The following is a 12703-nucleotide window of genomic DNA, read 5'->3' on the forward strand; positions in this document are numbered from 1 at the left end:
CAGGTGCCCCCGGCAGAGTCCGTCCTTGCATCAGGTGCCCCCGGCAGAGTCCGTCCTTGCATCAGGTGCCCCCGGCAGAGTCCGTCCTTGCATCAGGTGCCCCCGGCAGAGTCCGTCCTTGCATCAGGTGCCCCCGGCAGAGTCTGTCCTTGCATCAGGTGCCACCGGCAGAGTCTGTCCTTGCATCAGGTTCCCCAGCCAGAGTCTGTATAGACCCTCTCAGTGCAGACCCCCTCCATCAGTGCAGATCCCCTCCATCAGTGCAGACCCCCCCTCTATTAGTGCAGCCCCCCCTCTATTAGTGCAGCCCCCCCTCAGTGCAGCCCCCCCTCTATTAGTGCAGCCCCCCCTCAGTGCAGCCCCCCTCTATTAGTGCAGATCCCCCCTCTATTAGTGCAGACCCCCCCTCAGTGCAGCCCCCCCTCAGTGCAGCCCCCCCTCAATGCAGCCCCCGCGGCCAGTGTTCTGCCGAGAAAGTTCCCCTCGGCAATGGAGGACCCCCTGTACTGCGCAGGCGCAGCGCTTGCGCAGTACGGGGCTGGGGAACTTTCAGCAAGACACAGCGATGGCGCCGTGCCTTCTGCTTGCTTCTGTGGAGAGGGGAGGGGCCGTGCAGCTAAAGAAGCCGCTTCATTGGCTGCACGGATCCAGCCCCCTTCCTCTCTCCACTCAACACTAGGGGGAAGATAGAGCGGCGGTGCCGGCCGCCATTTTGCTGGAGCCCGCTGCTCCAAAAACAAAAAAACCAACATTCCCGATTTTCCTTCTAGAAAATCCTGATTCGGGACAGCCTCCAATCGGGACGAGGGTCCCAAAATCGGGATTGTCCCAGGAAAATCGGGACTGTTGGCAACTATGGTGTAACCCCCATATTGATGTCCCAGGCTTACCTTTCTTGTGCAGTAATACTTGATTTGTTGTAGCCGTATTAGTGCAATTGTGACAGAGAAAATTGAGTACTGTCCGTGATACTTTTTTTATTTGCACTAACATACAATTTTTCAGGACAAGCTTTCGGGGTATGTCCCCTTCTTCAAGGTCCTGGACCTTGAAGAAGGGGACATACCCCGAAAGCTTGTCCTGAAAAATTGTATGTTAGTGCAAATAAAAAAAGTATCACGGACAGTACTCAATTTTCTTTGTGCAGTAATCAAATCCTTGTAGCTAGAACATATTTTACAGACAATTTGTGAGGTCTTACCAACACAACCACACCGGGGCAGTGCCACCCGGTGACTCTCGCCGGGTGGCCCCGCGGCCCCCGCACCTTAGCTATCTTAAGAAATGGCGGGAGCTTCCCGGCCCGCTGCTTAACCAGCTAATGTTAAAGATGTCTGTGGCCATCGGCTCCAAGAATTTGCATCTGAACCGCATCTAAATCACAGCTGCTTTGGATATTCGCAGTGAAAACTGAGGAGAAATTCACACTGGACATGTGTGAACCTCGCCTAAAATATGGCACCAAAAATAGCGCAAGCAGTATTGTCCAAAAACTTTACTATTTCATGATTAACTACTTGTCTCCCAGGCCAACTCTCACATTTCTGCCATACATAGGACCACATTACCTAGGACCCCCAAACATTAAATATTATATCATATTTTCGACACCCCCGGACAATCACGAACCAGGACCCTTCTTGAATGACATGACAAGGAGCCTCCCCCACCCCCCCCACCCCCAACTCTGCCCTCCATTTTCTCTAAACCCATTTTCCTTCCTTTTATAATCTATCCCTTTTCCTTCTGTAATGCCCTGTACACACGGTCGGATTTTCCGATGGAAAATGTCCGATCGGAGCGTGTTGTCGGATATTCCGACCGTGTGTAGGCTCCATCGGACATTTTCCATCGGATTTTCTGACACACAAAGTTGGAGAGCAGGAGATAAAATTTTCCGACAACAAAATCTGTTGTCGGAAATTCCGATCGTGTGTACACAAATCCGATGGACAAAGTTCCACGCATGCTCAGAATAAACAAAGAGATGAAAGCTATTGGCCACTGCCCCGTTTATAGTCCCGACGTACGTGTTTTACGTCACCGCGTTTAAAACGATCGGATTTTCCGACAACTTTGTGTGACCGTGTGTATGCAAGACAAGTTTGAGTCAACATCCATCGGAAAAAATCCATGGATTTTGTTGTCGGAATGTCCGAACAAAGTCCGACCGTGTGTACAGGGCATAAGACTCTGGCTTAATGAGGTCTGGACGGTGCCCCTCCATGGTTTGGAAAGCCAGACTCCCCCAATACATAGCTGGGGAGCTGGTGTCTCCCGGCGGGCGGGACGTGCTCTGGGGCCTATGTTAATATAGAGCATGCATAAGGCCACAAAATATATTGTAATGTGCAAGGTGGAGAATCCACCGTATAGTCTGGTGGATAAACCACAAATGCTAAAGTAGATAAGATGAAGTTTACACCAGGACTTTGATAAATAGCCTTGAAGGAACGAAAGGTGTATTCCTCTCGCTTGTATTGCATGTTTGATGGACTATAAATACTGTACAATGTTCAAAGGGATGCCGAGGTCTTTTAACCTGTACTGTGAAAACTTTAATAAAAATCATTGAAAATGGAATATATTTTCTACACAGAGGCCCTAGAGATTAAAATGTTGCAATTTTCTTTTACTGTATCTCACAAAAGTGAGTACACCCCTCACATTTTTGTAAATATTTTATTATATCTTTTCATGTGACAACACTGAAGAAATGACACTTTTCTACAATGTAAAGTAGTGAGTGTACAGCTTGTATAACAGTGTAAATTTGCTGTCCCCTCAACACGCAGCCATTAATGACTAAACCGCTGTCAACTAAGTGAAAATGGCCAAATTGGGGCCAATTAGCCATTTTCCCTCCCCGGTGTAATGTGACTCGTTATGTTACAAGGTCTCAGGTGTGAATGGGGAGCAGGTGTGTTAAACTTGGTGTTATCGCTCTCACTCTCTCATACTGGTCACTGGAAGTTCAACATGGCACTTCATGGCAAAGAACTCTCTGAGGATCTGAAAAAAAGAATTGCTCTACATAAAGATGGATTAGGCTATAAGAAGTTTGCCAAGACCCTGAAACTGAGCTGCGGCATGGTGGCGAAGACCATACAGCGGTTTAACAGGACAGGTTCTACTCAGAACAGGCCTCGAAACGGTTGACTAAAGAAGTTGAGTGAACGTGCTCAGCGTTATAGCTAGAGGTTGTCTTTGTGAAATAGACATATGAGTACTGCCAGCATTGCTGCAGAGGTTGAAGGGATGGGGGGTAAGCCTGTCAGTGCTCAGACCATACGCCACACACTGCATCAAATTGATCTGCATGGCTGTCATCCCAGAAGGAAGACTCTTCTAAAGATGATGCACAAGAAAACCCGCAAACAGTTTGCTGAAGACAAGCAGACTAAGGACATGGATTACTGGAACCATGTCCTGTGGTCTGATGAGACCAAGATAAACTTATTTGGTTCAGATGGTGTCAAGCGCGTGTGGCAGAAACCAGGTGAGGAGTACAAAGACAAGTGTGTCTTACCTACAGTCAAGCATGGTGGTGGGAGTGTCATGGTCTGGAGCTGCATGAGTGCTGCCGGCACTGGGGAGCTACAGTTCATTGAGGGAACCATGAATGCCAACATGTACTGTGACATACTGAAGCAGAGCATGGTCCCCTCCCTTCAGAGACTGGGCCACAGGGCAGTATTCCAACATGATAACGACCCCAAACACACCTCCAAGACAATCACTGCCTTGCTAAAGAAGCTGAGGGTAAAGGTGATGGACTGGCCAAGCATGTAACCAGACCTAAACCCTATTGAGCATTTGTGGGGCATTCTCAAATGAAAGGTGGAGGAGCGCAAGGTCTCTAACATCCACCAGCTCTGTGATGTTGTCATGGAGTGGAAGAGGACTTCAGTGGCAACCTGTGAAGCTCTGGTGAACTTCATGCCCAAGAGGGTTAAGGCAGTGCTGGAAAATAATGGTGGCCACACAAAATATTGACACTTTGGTCCCAATTTGGACATTTTCACTTAGGGGTGTAATCACCTTTGTTGCCAGCGGTTTAGACATTAACCACTTCAGCCCTGGAAGAATTTACCCCCTTCCTGACCAGGCAATTCTTTGCAATATAGCACTGCGTCGCTTTAGCTGACAATTGCGCGGTCATGCGACATTGTACTCAAAAAAAATTGATGTCCTTTTTTTCCCCACAAATAGAGCTTTCTTTTGGTGGTATTTGATCACCTCTGCGGTTTTTATTTTTTGCGCTATAGACAAAATAAAGAGTGTCAATTTTGAAAAAAATAAAATATTTTGTCATTTTTGCCATAATAAATATCACCAAATTTAAAAAACAAAAAAAAATTTTTCCTCAGTTTAGGCCGATATGTATTCTTCTACATATTTTTGGTAAAAAAATCACAATAAGCGTACATTGATTGGTTTGCGCAAAAGTTATAGCGTCTACAAAATAGGGGATATATTTATGGCATTTTTATTTTTATTACTTTAGTAATGGCGGTGATCAGCGATTTTTATTGTGATTGCGGTGGACAGATCAGACACTTTTGACACTTTTTTGGGACCAGTGACATTTATACAGCGATCAGAGCTAAAAATAGCCATTGATTATGGTATAAATGTCATTGGCAGGGAAAGGGGGGGGTTGGACGGACTAGGGGAGGAGACCGATTGGTGTTCCTACTTAGTAGGAGCACACGATCTGTCTCTACTCCCCTAAGAGAACCGGGATTTGTGTGTTTACACACACAGATCCCAGTTCTCGCTCTGTCACGAGCAATCGTGGGTGCCTGGCGGTCATCACGCCCGCTGAGCACGCGCATCAGCTCCAGGGACACGCTGCGTCAAACAGCTACGACGGCTCACGCAGGGGAGCCAACCTGTGGCGGCTGGTCCGGAAGCAGTTAATGGCTGTGTGCTGAGTTATTTTGAGGGGACAGCAAATTTACACTGTTATACAAGCTGTACACTCACTACTTTACATTGTAGCAAAGAGTAATTTCTTCAGTGTTGTCACATGAAAAGATATAATAAATTATTTACAAAAATGTGAGGGGTGTACTCACTTTTGTGAGATAATGTATGTCACACAGTATTTGCACAATGGTTTTTCAAAAATTTTCTTTGGAAAAATACTTTGTAGTGCATACAGTCAAAATATATTACCCAATAAACGTGCAGAATTAAAAAAATAGTTTAGATTCATTATTTACATAAATTAGCATTGTTAAATTCGTTTTCGGAATTCAATCCATTTATTTGTATTCAAATCGATTAGAATTTTCTGAATTCCAATTTGAATTTTCCAAATTCCAATCGATCCGAATCGCATTAGAATCAAATGGAACCCCAATTGCATTCAAATCGAATTCCATTCAAAATCAAATTTATTCTAATCGAAATTCGAATTTTGGATGATGGTTATATTATTGCTATTCCATTCTATTGTTTTTTTAATATTCTGTTCTTTTATTTTCTATTCTTTTCTATTCCATTCAAATTTATTCTATTTGAATTTCAGAAAACAGCTATATTTTTATATACTTTTTATTCTTTTCTGTTTATTCTATTCTATTATTTTCTATTCTATTCTTTTGTATACAAATTCAAATTGATTCTATTTGAATTTTGGAAGATAGCTATATTCTTTCTATTCTACTCTATTCTGTTGTTTTTTTCTATTGTATTCTGTTATTTTCTATTCTGATCTAATCTATTCTTTTCTATTCAAATTGGAATTGATTCCATTTGAATTTTGGAAAATGGTTAGATTCTTTCTATTCTATTCTATTGTCTTTTGAATTCTATTCCTTTTTTCTATTCTATTCTAAATCAAATTTATTCTATTCAAATTTTGGATGATGGTTATATTCTTTCTATTCCATTATTCTTTTCTATTCTTTTCTATTCTATTTGACTTTATTCTATTCCAAATGCGATTTTCGAAAAAACGGTTATATTGATATATACTTCTTTTCTATCTGTTTATTCTATTCTTTTGTTTTCTATTCTTTTCTATTCTTTTCTATTTAAATTTGAATTTATTCTATTCAAAATCTGAATTTTAGAAGATTTTTTAGAAGGTTATATTCTTTCTATTCTATTCTGTTGTTTTTTTTTCTATTTTATTCTGTTTTTTCTTTTTTTATTCTAATCTATTTTTTCTATTCTATTTGAATTGATTCTATTAGAATTTTGGGAAATGGTTCTATTCTATTCTTTTATTTTCTAGTCTATTCTATTCTTTTCTATTTTATTCTTGTCTATTGTATTCAAATTCAAATGTATTTGAAATTCGAATTTCAGAAGATGGTTACATTTTTTGATTCTATTCTATTCTATTTTTTATGCTATTCCTTTATTTTCTATTCTATTTTGTTCTGTTTTACTCTGTTGTTTTATTTTCTATTCTATTTCTATTCTATCCATTTTTTTCTATTATATTTTTTTCTACTTTTTTATATTATATTTTGTTCTGTTTTACTTTAATTCTATTCTATTCTATTCTATGCCTTTATTTTCTATTCTACTTTATTCTCTTTGGAAATTGTAAAACAAATGAAAAACTATCCAAATTTGAAAATTATTTGGATTCGAAAACTATTCGAAATTGATTTGAAAACTATTCAAACCGATTTAAATTTGAATTTTTTCCACATTTTTTGCCCCACGGAAAGCCGCTCTCCACGGGGGCACCTGTGCATGCCCCACTGTGTCTGCCCAACAACCCAACCCCCCCCCCCCCACTCCCGTGTCAAAGCATTTGATTGACAGCAGCGGGAGGCAATGACTGCAATCAATCTGCCCAATCAGGAGCTAGACAGCAACAGGATCACATCGCTGGATCGGGCTAAGGTAGGAAAAAGGGGTGGGGTGGGGGGGGGGGGGGCAGCAGCACACAAGGTTTTTCACCTTAAAGTACATAAAAATACCCCTATAATACACAAGCTTAATGTATTCTTGTAAAGTTAGTCTGTAAACTAAGGTCTGTTTTGTTAGTTTATAGCAGTAGTTTGTTATTTTATAAACTTACAGCAGGCCGTGGCCATCTTAAGTGTGGGCATCTGAAGCCAGACTGTATTTCTTCCTGGATCTCATCCTTGCAGATTTCGCACATGCTCAGTGCAGAACAAGCGGTGTAATAGGTTTCAGGTCAGGTTTCCATAGCAACGGCAGTGTCAGAGGAAGTTGCTGCCCCTTCCCAGAAGGCATTGCAAACAGGAAATGATGCGATGGGCCGCGGCCAGGGAGGAGGAAGTGAAAAATGAATACAGCAGATATACAGTAGGTGCTGAGAAAAAAAAGAAAAAAATATCCAATTCGTTTACAGTGCACAGTTTAGTGAGGGATGCTGAAGAGTTGTAAAAATGGGTGCTTTAACCACTTCCCGACCGGCACACGCCGATGTACGTCGGCAGAATGGTACGGCTGGGCAAATGGGCTTACAGGTACGTCCATTTGAATTCCCCGCTGTGCCATTGCGTGCGCGCCGGCCAGGAGCTCCGTGAGTCGTGTCGCGGGTCCCGCAGACTCGATCGCCATGGGGATGCCCGCAATCGCCTCACGGAGAGGACGAACAGGGAGATGCTGATGTAAACAGCATCTCCTCATTCTGCCTAGTGACAAGTCTCACTGATTTCTGCTTCCTGTCATCGGGAGCAGAGATTAGTGTAGTGTCACAGCTAGCACATCCCCCCTACAGTTAGTAATCACTCCCTAGTACTGACTTAACCCCTTCCCGCCCCCTAGTGGTTAACCTCTTCACTGCCAGTGTCGTTTACACAGGGTTTAGTGCATTTTTATAGCACTGATTGCTGTATAAATGACAATGGTCCCAAAAATGTGTCAAAAATGTCCGCCATAATGTCGCAGTCACAATAAAAATCGCTGATCGCTGCCATTACTAGTAAAAAAAAAAATTATTAATAAAAAATCCAAAAAACTATCCCCTATTTTGTAAACACTATAACTTTTGCGCAAACCAATCAATAAACGCTTATTGCGATTTTTTTTTACCAAAAATATGTAGAAGAATACGTATTGGCCTAAACTGAGGAAAAAAAAATTTTTATATATTTTTGGGGGATATTTATTATAGCAAAATGTAAAAAATAATGCGTTTTTTTCAAAATTGTCGCTCTTATTTTGTTTATAGCGCAAAAAATAAAAATTGCAGAGGTGATCAAATACCACCAAAAGAAAGCTCTATTTGTGGGGAAAAAAGGACATCAATTTTGTTTGAGAGCCACATCACACGATTGTGCAATTGTCAGTTAAAGCGACGCAGTGCCGAATCGCAAAAAGTGCTCTGGTCAGGAAGGGGGTAAAATCTTCCGGGGCTGAAGCTGTTAACCACTTGCCACCCGCCAAAATGACGTTGGGAAAGTGGTTGCAATATCTTGACCGGTGATCATTGTTGTGGCGTGTCAGCCTGACAAACCGCAACTCCGATCTAGGTAAAGAATCTCTGACGGAGACTCTTTACCACGTCCAATCATGGCTGATCACGATGTAAACAGGAAGAGCCATTTATTGTCTTTTCCTCACTTGCATCTGATCCGCAGCTGTCCTGAAAGGGGGGGTCTGCACTGATTATCAGCGCAGCCCCCCCTCGGATGCCCACCTAGGACCACCAGGGATGTCACCAGGACCACCGGGGATGGCCACCACTGATGACCACCAGGGATGAGATCCCTGGTGGCCATGGGTGGCAATGTGTGCCCACACATGATGCCAATGTGTGCCCACACATGATGTAATCAGTGCGCACCAGCAATACCTGCCAGTGACTCCTAATCAGTGATGCCAATCAGTGCCATCTATCAGTGTCAATCAGTGCCACCTATCAGTGCCCATCCATACCCACCTATTAGTGCCCATCTGTGCCACCTATGAGTGCCCATCTGTGCCGCCTATGAGTACCCATCAGTGCTGCATATCAGTGCCACCTATCAGTGTCGCATATCAGTGCCCATCAGTGCCACCTCATCCATGTTCATCAGTGCCACCTTATCAGTGCCCGGCAGTGCAGCCTCATCAATGCCCATCAGTGAAGGAGAAAATATACTTATTTACAAAATTTTATAACAGAAACAAAGAAAAACTTTATTTTTTTCAAAATTTTCGTTCTTTTTTTATTTGTTTAGCAGCAAATAAAAACCACAGAGGTGATCAAATACCACCAATAGAAAGCTCTATTTGTGGGAAGAAAATGATTTTGTTTGAGTACAGTGTTGCATGACCGCACAATTGTCATTTAAAGCTGACAATTAGCTTGGGCAGGAAGGGGGGAAAGTGCCCTGTATTGAAGTGGTTAAGGTGAAAACCTAAGCACTTTAGTACAGTGACAGTGCATATTTTTAGCATTGAACACTGTATTAGTGTCACTGGTTCCCACAGTGTCAGAAGTGTCAGTTAGTGTCAGATTTCCCACCGCAATATCACAGTCCCGCTATAAGTCTGCTTGATGCCATTACTAGTATTAAAAAAATTGAATAAATAAAAGTTTCAGTATTATATATCATAGCTTGTAGACGCTATAACTTTTACGCAAACCCATCAATATACACTTATTGGGATTTTATTGGATGTGTTTTATAGCAGAAAGTAAAAAATATTGTATTTTTTTTTTCAAAATTGTCGGTCTTTTTTTGTTTATAGCAAAAAAATAAAAAACTCAATGGTTATCAAATACCACCAAAATAAGGTTTATTTGTAGGAAAAAATTACATAAAACATAATTTATGTACAGCATTGCATGACTGCGCAATTGTCAGTTAAAGTAAGGCAGTGCCGTATCGCAAAAAGTAGCCTGGTCATGAAGGGGGGTAAATCTTCCGGAGTTCAAGTGGTTAAAAAACAAAAAAAGGTGTGAAGTCTCCACCACCACTCTGGCATGAATTTTAAGGGGGACCCAATGCCAAAAAATGTTTAGAAAATGAAATGAGGTGCCTCCCAGAATTAATACCAGAGCCTTATCAGAGCATGCAGGCTGGCAAAGTACCCCCCCCCCCCCCCCAAGGTTGAGAGTATGTGGCCTGGTATGGTTCAGGAGGAGAGGGGGTTGCATGCTAGCCTCCCCACCTTTTCCTGCATGCTCAGATAAGGGTCTGGTATGGATTTTGGGGACCTCACTACATTTTTTGGGCACTGAGTGCCCCTTAAATTTGATACCAGACCTGAAAGGCCTGGTATGGCTTGGTGGGGAACCTCCATCCTGTTTTGTTTGTTTTTACATGTCTTGACTGGCAGGTGCTTCTTAAGGCCCCTTTCACACAGATGGACGGACCGATCGGGCCTGCCTGTCAGTTTTGTAGGCAGACATGATCAAATCATCCATTGCCCTCTATGGCGCAGCAGCTTTAAATGGACATGTGTTAGTTTATGCCTGCCAACATCCCATCCGATCCTATCCACTAAAAACGGATGGGGGAATCCGATCCCCATCCGTCTGGCAGATAGGATGACAGTCGGATGTAAACGGACAGGTAGTCCATTTAAATCCGACTGCCCATAGAGGAAAGCGGGTTGTGTCCATGTCTGTGTCCACTCTGCATCAGCGGAGCAGACACGGACCAGTCCTCCACCTGCTCAGCAGGGAGATCCCCGCTAAGCAGGCAGATCTGCTGGCAAAGTCTGCCAGTTTTAAAGAGCCCTAACAACAAACTATTTATTTATTTTATAATTTTTTAAGTAGCATGTGGCTAGAGCACAACTTTTTTAACAAATGTATTTTTATTTCAATTTTTTTTATTTTAGTGAATTGACATTTAGATCCGTTTATGCAGAATTTGCTGGTTTACTTTGCGTATCTTATTTTTTTGGTAAATACCACATAAACCAATAATGAAATGAAATTTACCATATCAAAATTTAAATCAAATGAGTGACATGATCCAAATATCACATGCGATTTTGCTTTGTGAATTGAGTCCAGCATCTGAAATGACATGTCAGAGCAGAGCGGGATTGATACAGGGGATAGCGCACTAATCGAATGCATTGTCGTACAGTGCACACACCGAGTCTGTAGTTGGTAGTGTACTCTGACAGATATAGTAGAGCTGCTGAGAGACCAGTGGGTAACCCTAAAATATCTGATGACTTCTGGGTGACAAGAAGGTCAATATACCCTCTACTTAGATGCCAGGTCTCTCTGCACCCCTTGCTCCAAGCGATTAGGTGTCTCTGGGCCGGATTCTCTAATGGTTAGAAAAGGCATTCTTTTTCCTCTTCACATAACCCAAGAACATACAAAGCCCAAAGAATCTCCCATAGGAAGCCATTGGCTCTCGCTGCTTTTAATAAAATGCTGTGACAAGGGAGTAGGGGGCGGGGCTGAGTCGCCCTGTCTGTCAGGTGCCCCCATGGAAAGCAAATTTCCATGGGGGGGGGGGCTCTCGCTGCAGAGGAGGACCAGGAGCGACGGCGGTGGACCTAAAAAAAGGAGGATCGGGGCTGCTCTGTGCAAGACCATTGCACAGAGCAGGTAAGTATACCATGTTTGTTTTTTTTAATTTAGAAAAAAGGAGGGTTTAATATTACTTTAATACCTTAAACAGAACTTCTAATTCCTCTTGAGAAAATTGTATATCCGTTAAATTAAAAATGTCTATGTGTCTGTGTCTATGATTTCCTTTTTCTTTTTCTTCTTTCCCCCTATACACCTCCTTCTCTTGCGTAGTCTGATATTCTCTTTGCTAATGTCTTGGTGTTCCGTAATGCAGTGATTCTCAACTTCAGTCCTCAAGTACCCCCAACAGGCCATGTTTTGTGAATTTCTCTTAGATAAAATAGCTGTCCAAAATACCAAGCCATTGACTCTGATGCTTTCATAACATGTTACATGTTACACCCTGAATATGGGTGTAACTTATTGTAAAAAGTGAACTTATCCTTTAAACTCACTAGGGATCGACCGATTATCGGTGCAGCCAATTATCAGTGGCCGATATTCTCTTTTTTTAGAAGTATCAGTCACAAAACTGACCGATATTGCTTCAAGGGGTTTTACCGGGGTGATGCATGCAGCTGCATCACCTGGTACTAGTACCGTTCTACAGAGCGGATGGTCAGCTTTATTGTAACAACAACCGATGAAGCTCAGCAGCTGCTTTGTTGTCATTACAAGCAGCGGAAGGGGACCTATCCCACCGGGAGGCCCAGGCACCCAGCCCGCTCATATGAAAAATTTTTCTCATACGATAACAGAACGTAAGATTTTCATATAATTAGTACAGGATTCATCCATAAAAAATCGGAAGACCAAGACCACGCATGCTCGGAAATGAAAGAATACATTATAATACGATACAACATATCACATCACTTCCAAAGTTGTATTCTGTCATACTTTTGTAGCGCTTACCCCCCGAAGGAGCGGCTGAATAATTGTTATATCCGTAATTCACGTTTATAACCTAACCCATCGCAACCCATGAATTCAGAAACACAGTCCATAATGCTTTTTCTCTTGCTTTATTAAATAACATGAACTGGGATAGGACTTCTTTTGAGATGCTCTTTTGTTGCATTATCATCTTTTCACTGTGTCTCATGGAAGAACTAGAATCACTTGCGGATAATAGGAAATCACTTTGTGTGATTTCTTCAATCAGGGAAGATGGAAGTAGATTTGATAGAGAATAACTGATAAAGAGTCACTCTGAATAACTTCTTCATCTGCAGA

Source organism: Aquarana catesbeiana, linkage group LG03, assembly GCF_042186555.1.
Source record: "Aquarana catesbeiana isolate 2022-GZ linkage group LG03, ASM4218655v1, whole genome shotgun sequence".
Lineage (NCBI taxonomy): Eukaryota > Metazoa > Chordata > Amphibia > Anura > Ranidae > Aquarana > Aquarana catesbeiana.